The sequence below is a fragment of the Aquarana catesbeiana genome, linkage group LG05, assembly GCF_042186555.1.
Source record: "Aquarana catesbeiana isolate 2022-GZ linkage group LG05, ASM4218655v1, whole genome shotgun sequence".
Classification (NCBI taxonomy): Eukaryota; Metazoa; Chordata; class Amphibia; order Anura; family Ranidae; genus Aquarana; species Aquarana catesbeiana.
In genome coordinates, this window is record NC_133328.1 from 277,110,456 (window position 1) to 277,130,931 (window position 20,476).

Here is a 20,476-nt window from a genome sequence, read left to right on the forward strand (position 1 = left end):
TGTTACATGTTACACCCATATTCAGAGTGTAACATGTTATGAACGGATTGGCCCCCTTACCCTCCCCAATCCCTGATCTGACAGCTAGCGGTGATCCCCCACCCCCACCCGCTAGCTGACACAATTTAAAAAAACTTGGCCGAGCAGGGCTTCGCCCGCCTGGTTGCATCACTTATTCACAGTAACCTGTGAATGGAAAATGACAAGGTCCGGCAGCCTTTGTGGCTGTCGGCTTGTAGTTTTCAATGAACTACAACAATGCTGTGGAGCGATGTGGTAGTTCATTCTCTCTTCCTATCAGATTGTATCTGCTTGCCTGTATGGAATGTATGGGCAAACAGATCCACTGGCAGATCTGCTGGAGACCTGCATGGCACCAGCGATTTACAGGCTCCACATTACATGCATAAAATGTGCATTTATTATTTTTTTCCTAAAAAAATAACTTTTCCTTTAAAGAAATAGCAACAGTAGAGAATTTAATACAAGAATGGAGAACTTGCAGAGGAGACAACTAGCAAGCGGCAGGCCAATTTAATAATAATGTAGACCCAGTTACTGGAGATAAAGAGCCCTTTTAGGGGTTTTAATACACGAATGGAGAACCCCAGAGGATACAGTAGTGGAAAATAGGCCAGCAGCAGGACAATTTCAAATATACATGTTAAACCATAAAAGTTATTAGAGCTAAAGAGCACATTTGGGGGTTGTAATAAAAGAGTGAGGAGACTGCAGAAGATACAGCAGTGAAAAAAAGTGCCAGCAGCAGAACACTTTCAAATAACTTTAGACCAAAAAGTTACTACAAAAAGCACATTTGGGGTTTTGATATACAAATTAGGAGACTAAAATAGACCAGCAGCAGGGCAATTTTATGCTCAAATTTATTAAACACAAAGACAGCTAGAAGGTTCGCTACAAGAAGGAAAATTCTGCAAAGGATGCTGCAGTGTAAAATTGGTCAGTAGAATTGCACAGTTTTCTTGCACTTTTACCTAATTTAAAGAGATAGGGTTTGTTAAATGTGAGTGATATATTGTGAGGTTTTTTTAGGCACATACTAGTTATCCACCTAAACCTGGTATACACATTCAGTTCTTTTTTCATTCAACCCAGGGGGCTGAAAACAAAAAATGAGAGATCGCTGTACTAAGCGATCTCTCCCGCAGTGACTTTGTGTTCTGTCAGGGGGACTCTCCCCCACCAAAACACACTAATCAGCGCTCACAACCATTGGCTGCGACCACTGATCAGATGCTGGTTTTCCAGCATGTTCCTTCGACAAAATCCGCCCCTAAAACTGGCTTCTGCTGGAAGGACATCTGTACACATGGTCCAAATGTCAGCTGGTTCCTGCTGAACTGGATGGTATTTAGACCGCGTGTACCCAGCTTTAGATTTATTTTTCCTTCTTCATGGTTGACATGTTGCAGACAAAGAAAAGTTGCTCCAAGAAAAGTTGTTTAAGAATGATGCTCCAACAAAAACATGCTTTTTAAAAGGAAAGCCTTGATGTAGAAACAAGTAGTTTAACCTTGAAAAAAGACCCTAACTAAAAAAAGACCCTAACAACATGAAATCAAAATCAATGTACTCCCAAAATAAAGAAAAAAAGCAAAAAAGCAAAAGCCTTTTTTTCTGAGGAAGCCTTGTAGTGAAAAAAAACTTGCTATCGATGGGAGAGCATGATAAAAGTGAAAGCCAATATATATATATATATATATATATATATATATATATATATATATATATATATATATATATATATATATATATATATATATATATATATACATATTGGCTTTCACTTTTATCATGCTGTCCCATCGATAGCAAGTTTTTTTTAAACAATATTGTAAATATTTGTAAATATTTTACTGTATCTTTTCATGTGACAACACTTAAGAAATTACACTTTGCTACAATGTAAAGTAGTGAGTGTAGTGAGTGTACGGTTTGTATAACAGTGTAAATTTGCTGTCCCCTCAAAATAACTGAACAAGTGAAAAAATGTCCAAATTGGGCCCAAAGTGTCAATATTTTTTGTGGCCACTGCCTTAACCCTCTTGGCATGGATTTCACCAGAGCTTCACAGTTTGTCACTGGAGTCCTCTTCCACTCCTCCATGATGACATCACTGAGCTGGTGGATGTTAGAGACTTGCACTCTTCCACCTTCCATTTGAGAATGCCCCACAGATCCTCAACAGGGTTTAGGTCTGGAGACATGCTTGGCCAGTCCATCACCTTTACCCTCAGCTTCTTTAGCAAGGTAGTGGTCGTCTTGGAAGTGTGTTTGGGGTCGTTATCATGTTGGAATACTGCCCTACGACCCAGTCTCCAAAGGGAGGGGATCATGCTCTGCTTCAGTATGTCACAGTACATGTTGGCAATGAACTGTAGCTCCCCAGTGCCAGCAGCACTCATGCAGCCACAGACCATGATACTCTCACCACCATGCTTGACTGTAGGCAAGACACACTTGTCTTTGTACTCCTCATCTGGTTGCCGCCACACACGCTTGACACTATCTGAACCAAATAAGTTTATCTTGGTCTCATGAGACCACAGCACATGGTTCCAGTAATCAATGTCCTTAGTCTGCTTGTATTCAGCAAACTGTTTGTGGGCTTTCTTGTGCATCATCTTTAGAAGAGGCTTCCTTCTGGGATGACAGCAATGCAGACCAATTTGATGCAGTGTGCAGCATATGATCTGAGCACTGACAGACTGACCCCCAACCCCTTCAACCTCTGCAGCAATGCTGGCAGCACTCATACGTCTACTTCCCAAGACAACCTCTGGATATGACAATGAGCACGTGCACTCAACTTCTTTGGTCGACCATGGCGAGGCCTGTTCTGAGTGTAACCTGTCCGCTGTATGGTCTTGGCCACCATGCTGCAGTTCACTTTCAGAATCTTGGAAATCTCCTTATAGCCTAGGCTATCTTTATGTAGAGCAACAGTTCTTTTTTTCAGATCCTCAGAGAGTTCTTTGCCATGAGGTGCCATGTTGAACTTCCGGTGACCAATATAAGAGAGTGAGAGCAACACCAAATTTAACACACCTGCTCCCCATTCATACGTAAGACCTTGTAACACTAACGAGTCACGTGACACTGGGAGGGAAAATGGCTAATTAGGCCAAATTTGGACATTTTTACTTAGGGGTGTACTTACTTTTGTTGCCAGCGGTTTAAACATTAAGGAATGTGTGTTGAGTTATTTTGAGGGGAAAGCAAATTTACACTGTTATACAATCTGTACACTACTACTACTTTACATTGTAGCAAAGTGTCATTTCTTCAGTGTTGTCACATGAAAAGATATAATAAAATATTTACAGAAATGTGAGATAATATATATATATATATATATATATATATGTATATATATATATATATATACAGTATATGTATAAATAGCCCCCAATGATAACAAAGAGGCAACAAGGGAGTTAATTACCCAAAGACCTAGTAATGAGAATTAAAGTACAGTTTCCTAACCGACCTTGTTTATTTTGACAACTTTCACTATCCCAGTAGCTTCCAATACACTGAAACAATGGCTGCATCACTCCCCTCCCCCTTTAATTGTGAGGGGGCTGGCACATAACAAAGACTCAATTATTGGACTTTGAAAGCAGCTGACCAAAGTTAAAAGGGTGAATTGCTGCATTACCTTACTGGAGCTGTGAACTGAAAACGACTTAGATTCACCCCAAACCCACATGCAACGTGAACCCAAAGCTGATCCCTAACTACTTCTTTGTGAACCTTCTGGTACTTGGGGATTTTAACCTGTGGGCAAATTCTGCCCAAGACTCCATCGCAACCGCCTGCGTCAACCAAATGGAAGAACTTGGCCTTCAACAACTGATAAATTCTCCCACCCATGGGTCAGGACACACTTTAGATCTCATCTTCAAACAGAATATGGACATCAAAGTACTTGACAACACTCCACTACCATGGACGGACCACCATGCTATTAAATTTATAATCACCACTAACGGCATCCTCCAAAAACAGAAACACGCAACAGCAACACACTGGAATAGATCTGAGAAGAAACTTCACTCTGATCTCTTCAAAACTACATTATCAAGCAAAATTCTTTTGCTAAACTCAAATCTCTCAACCGAACAAACACTCAACTTCCTAAACAATGTATTACTACAAACAGCAGACTCCGTGGCGCCAAAACGCAGAACACTCATCCGCAAAAAAAACTCCAGTTGGTTTAATGGTACTCTCACCCTACTCAAGCAAGAACGTAGAAGAGCTGAGAGAGCATGGAGAAGAAATCCCATCAAGGAAAACCATGCTAACTACAAAGCACGCACTGTGAAATACCACAAGGCAATCTTCAAAGCCAAAAAAGAACATTTCTCAGACACCATCTCATCCGCCTTAAGCCACCCGCGTGAACTCTTCAAAATAGTTGCTCAGTCAATGAACCCGACCTGCTTAGAGGCCACATCAAACGATACTCAAGAATTCTGCAATGAGCTATCAGACTTCTTCATCGACAAAAACGACTTCATTCGGAAATCAATCCATCAAAAAATAACAACCAACCTCACTCAACCAAAGCAAAAAGAGGATAGCGACACGAACATCACTCAACCGCCGAATTTCTTTTTGTCCCCAATCACCACGGACATGACTAAAAACATCATCAGAAGCCTTCGAGACAGCACATCACCTAACGACATCATCCCCACTAAACTGTTTAAAGAATGTGCCGATATCTTGGCCCCTACCCTAACACATCTCATAAATCAATCATTCAAAGAAGGAACTGTGCCAACCTCCCTCAAGCAAGGCATCGTCAAACCCCTGCTAAAGAAACTCAATCTCGACCCCAAGGACCCTAACTGCCGCAGACCAATAACCAGCCTCAACACCATCTCCAAGATTATAGAGAAAGCAGTAGTACAGCAGCTACAACACCACCTGGACTCACACCAACTCCTGGACCCTCTGCAATCAGGCTTTCCCCCAGGCCATGGCACAGAAACAGCACTTCTGAAGATATGGGACTACGCCCTTGAAGCAGCAGCTGGTACTGTTAGACCTCAGCGCAGCATTCGATACAGTGGACCACAATACTTTACTTGTCCGCCTCGCTGAAGTTGCAGGAGCTACAGATTCTGCTCTAAAATGGTTTACATCCTTCTTAGAGAATCGCTCCCAGACAGTGAAACTAGGAACATTCACCTGGGAAACCCGGGCAGTCTCCTGTAGAGTCCCTCAAGGCTCACCCTTGTCACCAATACTATTCAACATCTACATCCGCCCACTTCTCAATATCATCAGGAAAACCGATCTCTGCTTCCACTCATACGCTGACGACACCCAACTCTACCTTAGCATCAATGGACAAAAAGACCTTCATCAGCAATTACAGAAATGCCTCACTTTAATAGATGACTGGATGACAACTAGCTCCCTCAAACTCAACGGTTCAAAAACAGAACTTCTTCTCCTGCAAGCTAACAAAAATTCCACAATAAAGACTCCGTGGACACCTCCCACCATCCCCGGACAGACCATCTCTCCAAGCACCAAAGCCAAGAGCCTAGTGGTCACTTTTGACTCAGGAATGACAATGGATGCACAAATAGGATCAGTGGTGAGCGGATCCCACCATCTCCTCCGCCAGCTACGCAGACTAATCCCCTTCATCCCAGAGGAGGACAAAGCGACAGTTGTGGGAACAATCATCAATTCCCGACTCGACTACGCAAATTCGCTCTACATAGGACTACCCCAATATCAGCTTGCGCACTTGCAACTCATCCAAAACACGGCGGCAAGACTGTTAACAGGAAAAAAACCCTGGGAATCCATCTCCCCAGCCCTAAAGAGCCTACACTGGCTAACCGTGAAGAATCGGATCACATTCAAGACCCTCTGCCTCACCCACAAATGTATACAAGGAAATGCTCCGCTATATCTCCGGGAGAAAATAAAACACTACACACCGAATCGCAGTCTTCGATCAGCCAACCAAAACCTCCTTATCATTCCCAAATACCGCTACAAAGCAAAGGGAGAACGAAGATTCGCAGTCCAAGGACCCCGACTATGGAATGCTCTTCCAACCAACATCCGCATGGAAGAAAACCACCAGGCCTTCAGAAAAAAATTAAAGACCTTCCTCTTCTAACAAGCTGACAACAGAGAATGTATCTCAGTGCCTTGAGGCGATTCAGTTCGCATTTGCTGCGCTTTACAAATCATTCATTCATTCATGAAACCATGGGAGCATGCAGGCCTAAACTATACCACTAATAACAGTTATGCATTTCTGATTTGTTGCAGGAAAGTCAGAAATATTGCAGGCTTTGCATCTCAATTTACCATAAAGAATGGTTGGAAAAGAGCTGAAGTTTAGGTGTCATGCAAAATAGGAATGCCACAGCCATAAATGTTTGCACACCATAGATAGTAGAAGAGCAGTTTTAGACATAGTAGACCACACAACAGCCATTACTGACAATATTGATAAAGGGACATACACTTATATGGATAACTCAAATGCTAAGGGTAAACTTTAAAGATAATAATCCTAACAGCTCGATGTAATCTCCTATAAAAACAGATTGCTACTAGGGATGAGCTTTGAACCCAGTCTGTTAGCAGTTTGGAACACCAATGAACATTTTAGGCACCTGATGTGACATGCCTGGTGAAGGAGTCCTGTGAAGCCATGAAACATTGCATCTTACTGCTGTGATGTGATCACCTGAATACATTTTGGGACATCATCTTAAAGATCTATGGGGTGGCAATGACCTTTGAGTCATCATTACTGACAAGGGTTGCCACCTGTCCAGGATTTACCCGGACAGTCCAGGTTTTTAATTATGTGTCCAGGTTTCAGGCAGACTGAAACCCAGACACATTATTCAGACAGGGCTCTGGCTCCCCAAGTAACCAAGATAGTCACACACAAATCTGTTACCGCCCGGGAGCTGCGAGCGGCTATCTGGGGGTAGGTTTGACATCACTGGGGGGCATGGCTAGATGTTAGCAAGAGCAATTTGGCCACTCCCAATGTTTGCTGCAGCATGCTATGAGCACCGCAATACTACTCTCCTTGGGGCACCCAAAGGTGTCCCAGACCAATAAAGTGTTCTGGTTTGGCTTGAAGAAAAGGTGGTAATCTTATTACTGACACTGGATCTACATCTATGAATGATGTAACTAATGATGAATTTATATAGTGAGCTATTGTTTACTTTTTCTTTTAATTGTACTCAAAGATCTAATGTGTTCATTTATTTATTTACTCATTCCCTAGAGCAAAGGGTGGATATCTAGGAGCCCCTTATTATAAAGAGGCCTTCTAGATTTTGACAAGTCCACCCCCTGCAGATCCCTACTTCCGCCTGAGGATTGAATGTGGTGTCTTACAAGTAGGGAGGCTTTCATTCCCATTTAAGGCAAAGTGACTAAAATTCCACTCGGGACACTTTGAATGCTTTGCCTGCTATTCTGCTGTATTTCTGATGTTGGGCTTCTGATGTGTCCCTGTGCCTTTACAAAGAAAAAGGCTGCCTCCAGACATAAATGCCCTTTAATTTATCCATTGCTATATATAGTATAGAATCACACTATAGGGGCCTTGATAAGGCTGTCTGACTTCCACATGTATATGTGGAAACGTTGAGCCAATAAAACCTCTGTTTTGGGGTGGTTGCCATTTTTGTTTGTTGTGCCTTTACATTCCATCCCCTGGCACGGTAATATTCATCTTCACAGCAATACACCACAGATCCTTCCTTTATTGCAGATACCACAAAATACCAGCTGTTGGCGGGTGTTAGAGCATACCAGGAGTGATGACATCACCTCCTCTGTCACATTGCAGTATTTAAATTTAGTGAACGGCACTAAGCTGGAGCATGAAACACAGAAGCTCCTAGGATTTTGCAGCAGGCCAGGGAAAATGAATCAACAGCAGCTGTGAAGGTGAGGACAACTGAGTTGGATAGTAAGTATTAAAGAGTTCATAGGCAAATTATGGTCTATTTGAAACTCACACAAGTAGAGATATGTGTATTTTATGCATTTTTTTCTTAAAACTCAGAAATGTGATACATTTTAGGCTACAGGAGTTTTATACATTGCCTTCTTTTATCTCTGGACATCAGTTATTATTATTTAAGGTACTTATATAGCGCTGTCAATTTACGCAGTGCTTTACATATACATTGTACATTCACATCGGTCCCTACCCTCAAGGAACTTACACTCTAAGGTCCCTAAACTCACATTCATATATCAGTTTACTATCAGTTATTCAATATCATTTGTAAATTGATCAACACATGATCCAAATAGGTACATATCAGGGTCTTATTATAACTGTTTTACAAGAGCCATTAAATTGACACACTGATAGAGAAATAATGAACATATCTGTTATCCATTGCTAATTATCAGCAGCAGTAAACCAGTGGCTTTCCAATCTTCTGTATAAATCTCAAATTGCATGACAGAATATTGCATAGGTTCAGAGTCCTTTACACTGTTAGATGTCTTGGCAGCACAGATAATTATTGAGAATGGCCTTACCCAAGTGAAGCTTTGTATTACACTGCAAAAGTAATAAGGACAATGCTGGCAGACTAGTTTGAAACATGTTATTTTATCTAATTATCAAACTGCTGAATTTTCAGGAACAATTTTTTGGTGACATGTGCTTTAAAGCTAGAGAGGCTTATTTTAATCAGTAGATGTTATCATTTCGTGTTTAAACTCTTTTTTATGAAATTTTTATATAAAAAGACATAACATAACATTCACAAACATGTGTATCATTTCTAGAATATACATATTATAAAACATTTTAAAGCCTCCAAAATATGCTCATATGTCTTAAATTCTCTCAATCCCTCTCTTCGTTCTCCAACAACAACCACTCCCCCTTCCCCTCCACCCTAAAGAGAAAAAAAGATGTTATCATTTCAAACAAATTCAGGCTAAATAAAAATATTCACTATGCAAGAATTAATTTTAAGCAAGTGATATATTTGATTATTTTCATACATTCCCAAAGTACTGATTTATTTTACATGATCCAATGCTGACATTTTTAGTTTTCTGATGTATTTTGTGTACAATAGATATAAACTGTAACTGAATTACTGTACATTTAGAGGGAGATTTATTAAACTGGTGCACACAAAATTTGGTGCAGCTGTGCATAGTAACCAATCAGCTTCTAGATTTTATTGTCAAAGCTTAATGAACAAGCTGAAGTTTGAAGCTGAGTGGTTACTTTGCACAGCTGCACCAGATTTCATGTGCACTAGTTTTAGTAAATCTCCCCCTTAGTTTGCTGAAGTACTGTGTACAAACAGTTGCCTTTTTTTATAAAATACTTTATTTCATCTTTTTGTCATCCTTTATTGCATCTTATTGCTGTTGATTGATTGTAGCCTCTTTGCAGGCATTTCCTGTTCACATGCATTCACTTAAGTGATGGCTGCAGTGTATTTTTTTAGGGCAAATGTATAAAGGAGCACCTACATTCTCCATAGGAATATTATCACCATTATGTGTGGCTAAAAAAGTGCTCAATGTGTTCCAATTATTATCTAAATCAAATTCTTAAATGTGCATCATGAAATAAAGTGCTTTGTGCTTCCAATGCATATTTATATAACCACTTAAGGACCGCCCACCGTATATATACTGCAGCAGGGCGGCCCTATTGCACAAAATGATGTACGGGAGGGCCGATGTGTGGATCTGTCGACCGCGATGTCACTCATGTTCACTCCTCAGAGAGGCAGAACAGGGATCTGTCAGTGTAAACAAAGCAGATCCCCATTCTGTCAGGGGAGTTCCTAGTGATCAGGAACAGCGATCTCTCTGTACTCCCTGTCAGTCCACTCCCTTCACAGTTAGAAACACCTCCCTAGGACACACTTAATCCCTTGATTGCCCTCTAGTGTTAACCACTTCCTTGCCAGTGTCATTTATACAATGATCAGTGGATATTTTTAGCTCTGATCATGGTAATAATGTCACTGGTATCAAAAAAGTGTCAAAAGTGTTCGATCTGTCTGCCGCAATGTCGCAGTCCCACTAAACATCACTGATCACCGCCATTACTAGTAAAAAAAAAAAATAATAATAAAAATGCCATAAATCTATCCCCCATTTTGTAGACGCTATAACTTTTGTGCAAACCAATCAATATACACTTATTGAAATTTTTTTACCAAAAATATGTAGAAGAATGCATGGCCTAATTTGATGAATAAAGTAGTTTTTTTACATTTTTTTATTGGATATGTATTATAGCAAAAAGTAAAAAATATATATATATATATTTTTTTTTTTCAAAATTGTCCCTCTTTTTTTGTTTATAGTGCAAAAAATAAAAACTGCAGAGGTGATCAAATACCACCAAAAGAAAGCTCTATCTGTCTAAAAAAACATCAATTTTGTTTGGGTACAACGTAGCACAGCCGCTCAATTTTCAATGCTTATATGTGTAAGATCAAGCAACTCCTTCTTTTGCCAGTGACTGGACTGCTCCTGATGATGTCAGAGTGACAAAATGCATTGGGCGGGGCTTGATTGGTGTCACTTCTGTCCGCATGGTTCCGTGCCGTGGAATGCACAATGTTTGTTAGGAGACTATGCACTTGTAGCTCTTGTAATGTGAGCCTATTGTAAATGTGAGTATTATACTGCTTGTTTTAAAAACCATTTTAATAAATGTAATTACACGATGGGATGTCATCTGGCTTGCATTTCCCTATGCATGTTCGTGATGGAATACTGATGGAGTATTGAGGATCAGGAAGTGTCCGGTCACTGGCAAAGAAATGCACATTTAAGAATTTGATTTAGATACATATTGGAACACATTGAGCACTTTTTAGTGCCACATGTATGTGTTGGTGATAGTACACAGATTAACCCCCTACAGGGTATCTTAGTGCAGGCAGCTTTATAAAACTTACCATAGCGTGGGGCCCTAGTAGCTTATGCATTCTCCATAGGAAGCCTACTTGACAGAATGACAACACAGGAGCACAACTGGGAGACAAAGATAAAGTGTTGTCACCCAATTGCAGAATGTGCCTTGACATGGACCATCATGTCAGAATCACCAAGTATTATTTTGATGAAAGATTGGATATGGAGATTTTAACAAAGCTTACTGTATATCAGGTTTTAGTATTTGGGATTTTCTTACTTTAAGAAAAATCACTGAAATTGTTCTTTCATATGTTTGACAATCAGCTTCACATATGTGTCTGTTACAGAAAGTATTAATTCCACTTTCAAATATTTCTTTGCACTACTTGGTAGCCAAGTGGCATAGGCAGGCATTTTGCACAGACAGGACATACTTCTATAATTGCTTTTCACATTTCAGATACAGTTACATGACTTACTGCTGTGCTAGCTGGTTTCAGTAAAATGCTATGCATCATTTATAAAACAATTTTTCCAACATTATACAAAAAAGTGATGAGTGCATGTTCCTCCCTGAAAAAAACTGTACTTTTGCGTATCATTAAAATAACAACCTTGTCCACTGTTTTCCACGCTCAAGTGATTCCAATATTACATTGTATCTAGTAAAATTATGCCAAACATGTTCACTGCAGGTTATAAGGAACACTTCTACCAAATATTGATTCCACTTGCTTACAATATATATAAACTTTGGAAATAATCAGTCACAAATCAGGAAATTGCATACAGTATGTGCTGCTGATCATTACCTTTCAAATGACCACAATATATATCTTCATGCAATTACAAATGTAACAATACTGTAAAAAATGTTTCTAAAAAAAATATAAATAGGTTTTGTACATTGCAAATGTAAAGAGACACTGTCATTTCAAAAAGACTGTTTAATAAAAAAAATATATGTATACCATTATTGCCTTGATTGAACTGATTATATACCATTATTGCCTTCATATAATCTTCAGCCTTCTTATAATCTTCAGCACCTGCCGTGTGTGTCAGGTACCTGAAATTCTCTGGTGCCCACTGTAGTTTCCCAAACACTACAGTTCTGAAAGGACATAATACTGATACATTTCCCTGACGTTTGTCATTTATACACATTCAGTAATTTTTGTTGGATAGTTTACATGCGCAAAGATTTTCTATTACTGTTTTATATGACTTTTAGTAAAATATAATTTACCATTTTAGATGATAAGGATGATGATAACATCATCCCACTGAGTGAGATATAGACATTGTTTACAACTGGTGATGAATATTAGAAACCAGCCATTGCAATCTGTGACAGAAGTGATGATGACATTATGGGGTTGATTTAATAAAATTGGAGAGTGCATAATCTGGTGCAGCTCTGCACAGAAACCAATTAGCTTCCATGATTTTCTTTTGTCAAATTTTAATTTAACAAGCTGAAATTGAAAGCTGATTGGCTACCATGCGGAGCTGCACAAGATTTTGCACTCTGTAGTTTTGTTAAATCAACCACCATGGCTCTGTATTAGGGTTGTGACATGAGGGAGTGTCTGAAATGTCTGTAAACAGTGTGCATAGAAAATAGAGATTACTGTGGTGTGGCAATGTTTCTATATAAAGATTACGAATTGTGATGTAACCCCTCTTTACTGGATCTTGGAAGATGAGGCCCAGTAAAGGTCACCAGAAACTACAAATGTATGTGAGATTTCTGGCAAGAACTTCCAAAGGTTTGCAACAAGAATATTGGTATGATCTAGATTAAATATAATTTTGTGCAAATATATTTGCTCATCACTAGTCAATTCATGGACTAAGGTGTCCAAGATATGCTGTTGAGACCTTGGTTCTCCTACATATTTTAGACCATTCAGACCCCAAGAGTAAGTGGTGTCATTGTTTATGAATCTCAAAAGATGTTTTAACCAAATATTTTTCCAAATATGGCAAAGGTACAAGAGATTATGGGTGTCCAGCTGGTGTTCTCATCCACAAACTAAGCTGATCTGGTCTAGCTGATTTTCTGGTTTCAGGTTTGTTCCTAATTTCTATTAACCTCGTGAAATCTCACAGCAAAGATCAGACTGGCATTGTCACAAGAGAAAATTGGTTGTGATTGCTACTTTCAGTTAATGTTAGGCTGTAACACAAAGATGCCTTAAGTGGAAAAGACATTGAATAGATGATTAGATATGGATTTAGAGGCCAGTGCTGCAGATAATCTGACCTTTGGACAAAAGGAAGACAAATAAAGGGAACTCCTTATAAATGGTTATGATTAGAACCTGGCTATCTTCTTTGAGGAAAAAAATGTAACTACCAGAACATGGTTTATTGCTCATTTGTAGGTGATTCCAGCATTCCATAGCAGGCAGTTTATTAGGTAGGCATATTGCACATTTCCCATGAAATGTGAAAGCTAAGCTAAGGTTCGATTATTCATGTAAAATACTTTAAAACAGATTTTTTTTCTAAACAAAAAATTTCAGTATCATATTATAGGACTAGTCATAATACTTAGAGCTATTTAATGTAGCTCTATTTTTTTTTTATTATCATTACTAAACATGTTTTTTTCCTCACACTTAAAGTACAGAAAGAAACAACATTCTATTGCTCTACAAAACATTTATCTCCCTTTAGCTTAAAAAAATGGCTTCAGCTTGGTTAGGTCTTTATTTCTCATATAGGAGGATATTAGTTGTGTCCAGAATGCCACATAAAATATTCATTGCAAAATCATACATCACTCATTTACTATCACCATAGAAATATTCCCTCCAATATTTGCCTCTGGCAAACCTCTACAGTAAACACAATACTGAAATTTCTTTAAATCTAGTAAACATTTATGAGTTTTTTAAACATTCTTTATCCATGTGGTCATCCTTTCTTCTTAAATTCAGTGATAAAGCCACTGATGCTCAATATATGCTGCATAATAAATGTAGGATATATACAATTTATCAAACTTAAGCTGCTGTGCCTATTTAACATCATGTCTCTGGCTACTGAATAGTAGCATACACCCTTTTACTCATTCAGGAGTTTTAAGATGAGAATCCTCTGTATCTACTAAACAGGTTTTCTTGTGATTTTATTTTAATTTTTTTTTTTATAAACACCAGTAGTTGCTGACTATAGAGGTGTAAAGCAATCATAATTTTTACAGGTGGTTTATGATTGTGGTGACTTAAATAATTTTAAAGAGTGTTTTTAGTTCAGTACATTTTTATTTCTATGTATTTTTTATTCCAAAATACTTTCTATTTTATTACTTGCAATATTACTTTTATCGCCTGTTTTAAATAATAAATATGATATTAATTTTCCATAGTTATAGCAATAATAGTTTGAAAGTTAGCCATCTTGCACATGGAACTTCCATTACATTTATTCCACAGTACACTTTCTCTGTTGTTTTGCATGGCTCTCTAAAATATAAAACACTATATAACTTATAACAACATGGGGATGACAATAACAATAATAATAATAATATGGATAAGGAATAATATCTACTAATGTGTTTTGTATGCTTATATTTTTAATGCATTTGTCAAGCAATTTTCTCTTACTTGAATAAAATAATATTATTTTAGGTTTTAATAAATACCTTTTTGAAATTTAGATCTGTTTATCAATTTTTGCGTTATTATAACTCATGTTATTGCTTTAACTCTGATAAAATTTTGTGGTGATATAGAATACTTTCAAGCTGATCTGTGACATGCAAAGCAACCTCACTGTGTTGTAGAGCAAGAGGGTTTCTTTGTTTTATATTCATGCTGCCATTCCTTAGTAATCAGCAAAACAATACGTACAGTATGTTGTGTATTATTTAGCTGAACTCCTGACAAACAGATACAGTAAATGTAGAGTGTAATGTATTGAATGTAATGTATTGAATTACATTTATATAAACTATTTTTCCTACTACCCTGTGTACCTAGTGTTCAATTTTATTCAGCCAGTCTCATGATACAGGTATCCCTGCCGGATAGCATAACCCAGTTCCTGGTCCTAACTGCAGACTAAACTACAGTTAAAGCAGAGCTCCACTCAGGCTGGTTTTGACAGATATCCACTCCCTCTTCCGGTGTTCTGCCGAGAAAGTTCCGCTCAGCGGAAAAGGACCCCCCTCTACTGCGCAGGCGCTGCGCCTGCGCAGTAGGATCCGGCGGAAATAGCCGAAGATGAATAGGGGAAAATCAACTGTACACGGCGCCTGTAAGAGGGTCACTCGCCACGCTTCAGGCACGGCCTCGCTTCGCTCGGCTCTTTTTTATTTCCCCTCTAGGTCCACTTGGATGGTGGGGAAGGAACCTGGACCCAGGGCGCAGCCGCCGTGTACAGCTGATTGTAGATTTTGTGCTTCGGCTATCTCCGGCGGCTGATAGTAGTTCGTACTGCACAGGCGCTGCGCCTGCGCAGTACAGGGGGGGAACTTATCCGCCGAGGGAACTTTCTTGGCAAGACACCGGCTCAGATCACCTTGGCAATCTACAAGCATGTTCAGCCCAACTCCCCCCCCCCCCAGCCTTCTGGGACGCACACAGATCCCAGAAGACAGCGGGACCATTCACAAAGCGCAGCGTAACTCGCGCATGCACAGTAGGAAACCTATAGCTCCCAACTGTCCCTGATTTTGAGGGACTGTCCCTGATTTGGAACAAAGTCCCTCTGTCCCTCATAGCTCCTCATTTGTCCCTCATTTGGTCTGATCTATATAGTTGTATTCAAAATGCACTATTTATCTATCAAAAAGTGTTTTACAGTGCTAAACCTTTAATCTAATCCAATTTCTAAATTGCTGCATTGGTAAATTCCAAAAGCCAATAAACAGGAATTAGTAGTGGTAAAAAAAGCACTTGTGGGTTTAAACAATCAATTTCTTTTGTACAATTCTCCTTTAGGTGGGCGTAGTAGGTATTTGGTAGTTGGTATTTTTACAAGTCACTTGTGACTAAATCAGTGAATTAATCAGCAGCTTAAAATCATCTTTGTGTTTCCATAGTGCCCCAAAGACAATGTTGTCCCAGAAGCAAGCCATTATGGAATCCACAGGTCACCCAGTAAGTCTCGCTTATCTGGAAGAAACAAAGGCACGGTTAGTCTAAACCTCTTAGCATGCTAAAGTCAAACAAGTACTCCATGTTCTTAATGTACTGTAAATCTCTCAGCAGATCTGTCATTTGCAGGTTTCCACCATCTTGGCCAGTGACGAAGAAGAGGAGTTCCCAAAGGCCCACTACTCAAGAGAAAAGAAAACACCATTTAACTCTTACCCAAGTCAACTACATAGATAGCAGTACAGAAGTGGATGATGAGAGTGCAGACCAAACCTCAATCCTCAACTGATAGCAGTGACACTTGCACGAAGACCACTCTCTCAAGATCCAAGAAAAGCAGACATCAGGAAAGTTCCAGTGACAGTAGTGTAAAGCAAATAGACAGCACCCCTAACAAGAGGAAATGTTCAGATGGTGGACAACAAAATCTGAACTGCTCGTATGCAGAGAAAGTGACGTTGGTCAAGAATTTGGCTCCTGAGTTTGACAAGTTGTTGGGTTCCCACATGCTTACTGTAAAGCCCCATACACACTATCAGATTTTCTGCTGATTTTTTCCTTCAGATTTACCAAAACCATATAATATGAGGTCAAACCTTAGGCGTTTCAATGTGTATGCAATCGGGCAGGCCCTTGCACTACATGGTTTTGGTAAATCTGAAGGAAAAAATCAGCAGAAAATCTGATAGTGTGTATGGGGCTTAAGAGTGACCAAGCTTGGAAGAAAAAGCAATGGAAAATCATTACCAGAGCTGTAAATGCAATGGGAGTAAAACCCCATAGTGAAGATTAGGGATGGGCTTTATGTTCGGGTCGAACATGAGTTCGACTCGAACAGTGGCTGTTCTCTCATTCGCCGAATAGCGAACAATTTGGGGTGTTCGCGGCAAATTCGAAAGCCGCGGAACACCCTTTAAAAGTCTATGGGAGAAATCAAAAGTGCTAATTTTAAAGGCTTATATGCAAGTTATTGTCATATAACTTGCACCACTTTACATGCATACTACAGACACCCCCCAGGTACAAAATTTAAAGGAATATTACACTTTTATTGTTTCACTTTAAGCACTATTAAAATCACTGCTCCTGAAAAAACAGCAGTTTTTAAAACTTTTTTTGCATTGATACATGTACCCTGGGGCAGGACCCAGGTCCCCAAACACTTTTTATGACAGTACCATGCATATAAGCCTTTAAAATTAGCACTTTTGATTTTTCATGTTCGTGTCCCATAGACTTTAACGGTGTTTGCGTGTTCGAACAAAGTTTTTGTCTGTTTGTATGCGAACCGAATGGGGGGGGGGGGGTGTTCGGCTCATCCATAGTAAAGATAATGTAAAAAAGAGATATCAAGATATTAAGGGCAACATCAAGGAGGAAAACGGCGTTAGAAAGCATGATTACAAATGTCTGGAATTGTTATCAAGTAAATGCCACTTTTCTACTGTACAACTTAGATGTCTAACTTGTTTGCTTATCTATTTTCTTCTAGGCAAAAAAAAACTGGTGGCAGATTACAAGCTTCTGTTGAGATGTTGGACTATGAAAAAGCACTGATGCCTTATATCCATTAAGAGACAGTTACAGAGCTGGCCGAAGGTTTTGATACCTTGCACAACAAGAGAGGTAAGTACATTGTGTTTGTGAATATTCTAGATGCATGTTTAATGTTGATTCTGGGATCACCCCTGCAACACTATTGTATGCTGGCAGGAGGTACTCCCCCCTTCTTCAGAATACAATGCTCTTTTGGCAAAATTTCCCTAGAGGTGACAATGGAGCATGTTTGGACAGCACTGGGTTTATCATAATCTTGGGTGAGTATTCAAGAATGGGAGGACATGGGCCAACTTTGACTTAATCAGTATCTGTTCTCTTGCAGATGACCCCGCAGAGTAAGAAAACATCCTACTCTTTTCTGTGGAAGCAGATGTTCAAGATCTAGGCTTCTCTGCATCTGACAAGAATGGTGACATCAGCCAGTCTCAAGAACAGCAGCCTAATGTCAGTGTTGAGGTAGTACACTTTCTGCAACCATCTTCAAGTTCACAAAGCAAAGAAACCAATTTAAGCCAAAGTTCAACAGATGTTGATGCCAATTCGCATTCGCCCAATCCACCCATCAACATATGATGTGCACATACTATATGTGGCACATGTAATTTGGACCAAGAGCAACTTATTTAAGAGCAACAGCAGAAGAGGTTCCACCAGGCACAGCTGGGACATCGTGAAGTCTTAGATGGTCGTTTAAAGAAATTCTTTACAAGTACAACAAGTACAGTATCAACAAAAGAAACTTGATTTATGCCCCATACACATGGCCGTTTTTTCCATCAGAATAAACTCTGACAATTTTTCTGACGGAGTTTCGACGGAGTTCCGCTGAAACAGACTTGCATACACACGATCACACCAAAGTCTGATCATTTAGGATGCGGTGACGTACAACACGTACGACGGGACTAGAAAAAGGAAGTTAAATAGCCAGTAGCCAATAGCTGCCCTTGCTTCATTTTTGATCCATCGGAATAGCATAGAGACGAATGGTTTTCCCGATAGGAATTGATTTAATTTAAAACATGTTCTATTTCTAGGTCCGTCAGAATTTTCAAAAGAAAAAGTCAGATAAAGCCCACGCATGATCGGAATATCCGATGAAATGATTCCGTCTGACCTTTTCTGCCGGAAAGTCCAGTCGTGCACGGCATTACTCAGACAGTGGCTTAACAAGTCTTCTGGCGTTAATCCACTGCCTAATTTTGCCTCCCCTCTGCTGCTGTCTTTTTATAATGTTAATATGTAGCCACCAGTTTTTTGCCTAATGTGTCTTTTTTATATGTGACTTGTATTGCACTGACAGAAAGTGTAACTGAACGTGACATGTTTTTTGTTTTGGATACAGCAGAGAGGGGTTAGAAAATCAGCCCTTTTTTTCTTGCTGCCTGTGCCTTGTTAAGGAGATTCCCTCTCTGTTTCTACTGTTTGTCCTTATTAGTGATAGTGAAAGGACTATTAGGCTGAGTTCGTGCTTAGTGTGGATGTGGCTCACAGCATGGTTCCAGTGCATCCCCATTCTCAGTTGCAGGGACGAATCAGGCCTGAATTTCTGCCTAAATTGGGACCTGAAACGGATCCAAAGACACACAGGACCCCTGTGCAATCTGCTTTGCGGCTGCCACAGAGATGTGTGAATCGCCTACATTGAGAGTCCGGCACACTCTCCTGTCATGGGAAAACCCACATCCAATTCGCACTAGTGTAAACCCAGCCCCAAAACATAAAATTTGTTTTGTTATCCAAACAATAGAGGGTGAATCTCACCAATGGGACCCAGATGGCAAAAACAGAATGAAAGGGGTTCGAAACCTCCATTACGGTATCCAAAATAAAAAATAAATCAGTTTTGCCCTTAGTTACACTTTCAAGTCCTTTGGGACAATCTTTTTGGCAAAGTAAGTGCTATATCTTGGCATACAGTGGAGACGGAAAGTATTCAGACCCCCTTAAATTTTTCACTCTTTGTTATTTTGCAGCCATTTGCTAAAATCATTTAATTTCATTTTTTTTCCACACACAGCACCCCATATTGACAGAAAAGCACAGAATTGTTGACATTTTTGAGTTTAGGTCAGGGCCCTGGCTGGCCATTCAAGAACAGTCACGGAGTTGTTGTGAAGCCACTCCTTTGTTTTTTTAGCTGTGTGCTTAGGGTCATTGTCTTGTTGGAAGGTAAACCTTCAGCCTAGTCTGAGGTCCTGAGCACTCTGGGGAAGGTTTTCATCCAGGATATCCCTGTACTTGACCCCATTCATCTTTCCCTCGATTGTAACCAGTCCTCCTGTCCCTGCAGCTGAAAAACACCCCCACAGCATGATACTGCCACCACCATGCTTCACTGTTGGGACTGTATTGGCAGGTGATGAGCAGTGAATCAGACCAGAGAATCTTATTTCTCACCATCTTGGAGTCCTTCAGGTGTTTTCTAGCAAACTCCATGCAGGCTTTCATGTGTCTTGCACTGAGGAGAGGCTTCCATCAGGCCAATCTGCCATAATGCCCCGACTGGTGGAGGGCTGCAGTGATGGTTGACTTTCTACAAGTTTCTCCCATCTCCCGACTGCATCTCTGGAGCTCAGCCACAGCAATCTTTGTGTTCTTCTTTACCTCTCTCACCAAGGCTCTTCTCCCTGGTAGCTCAGTTTGGCCAGACAGCCAGCTCTAGGAAGGGTTCTGGTCATCCCAAACGTCTTCCATTTAAGGATTATGGAGGCCACTGTGCTCTTACGAACCTTAAGTGCAGTAGAATTTTTTTTGTAACCTTGACCAGATCTGTGCCTTGCCACAATTCTGTCTCTGAGCTCTTCAGGCAGTTCCTTTGACTTCATGATTCTCATTTGCTCTGACAT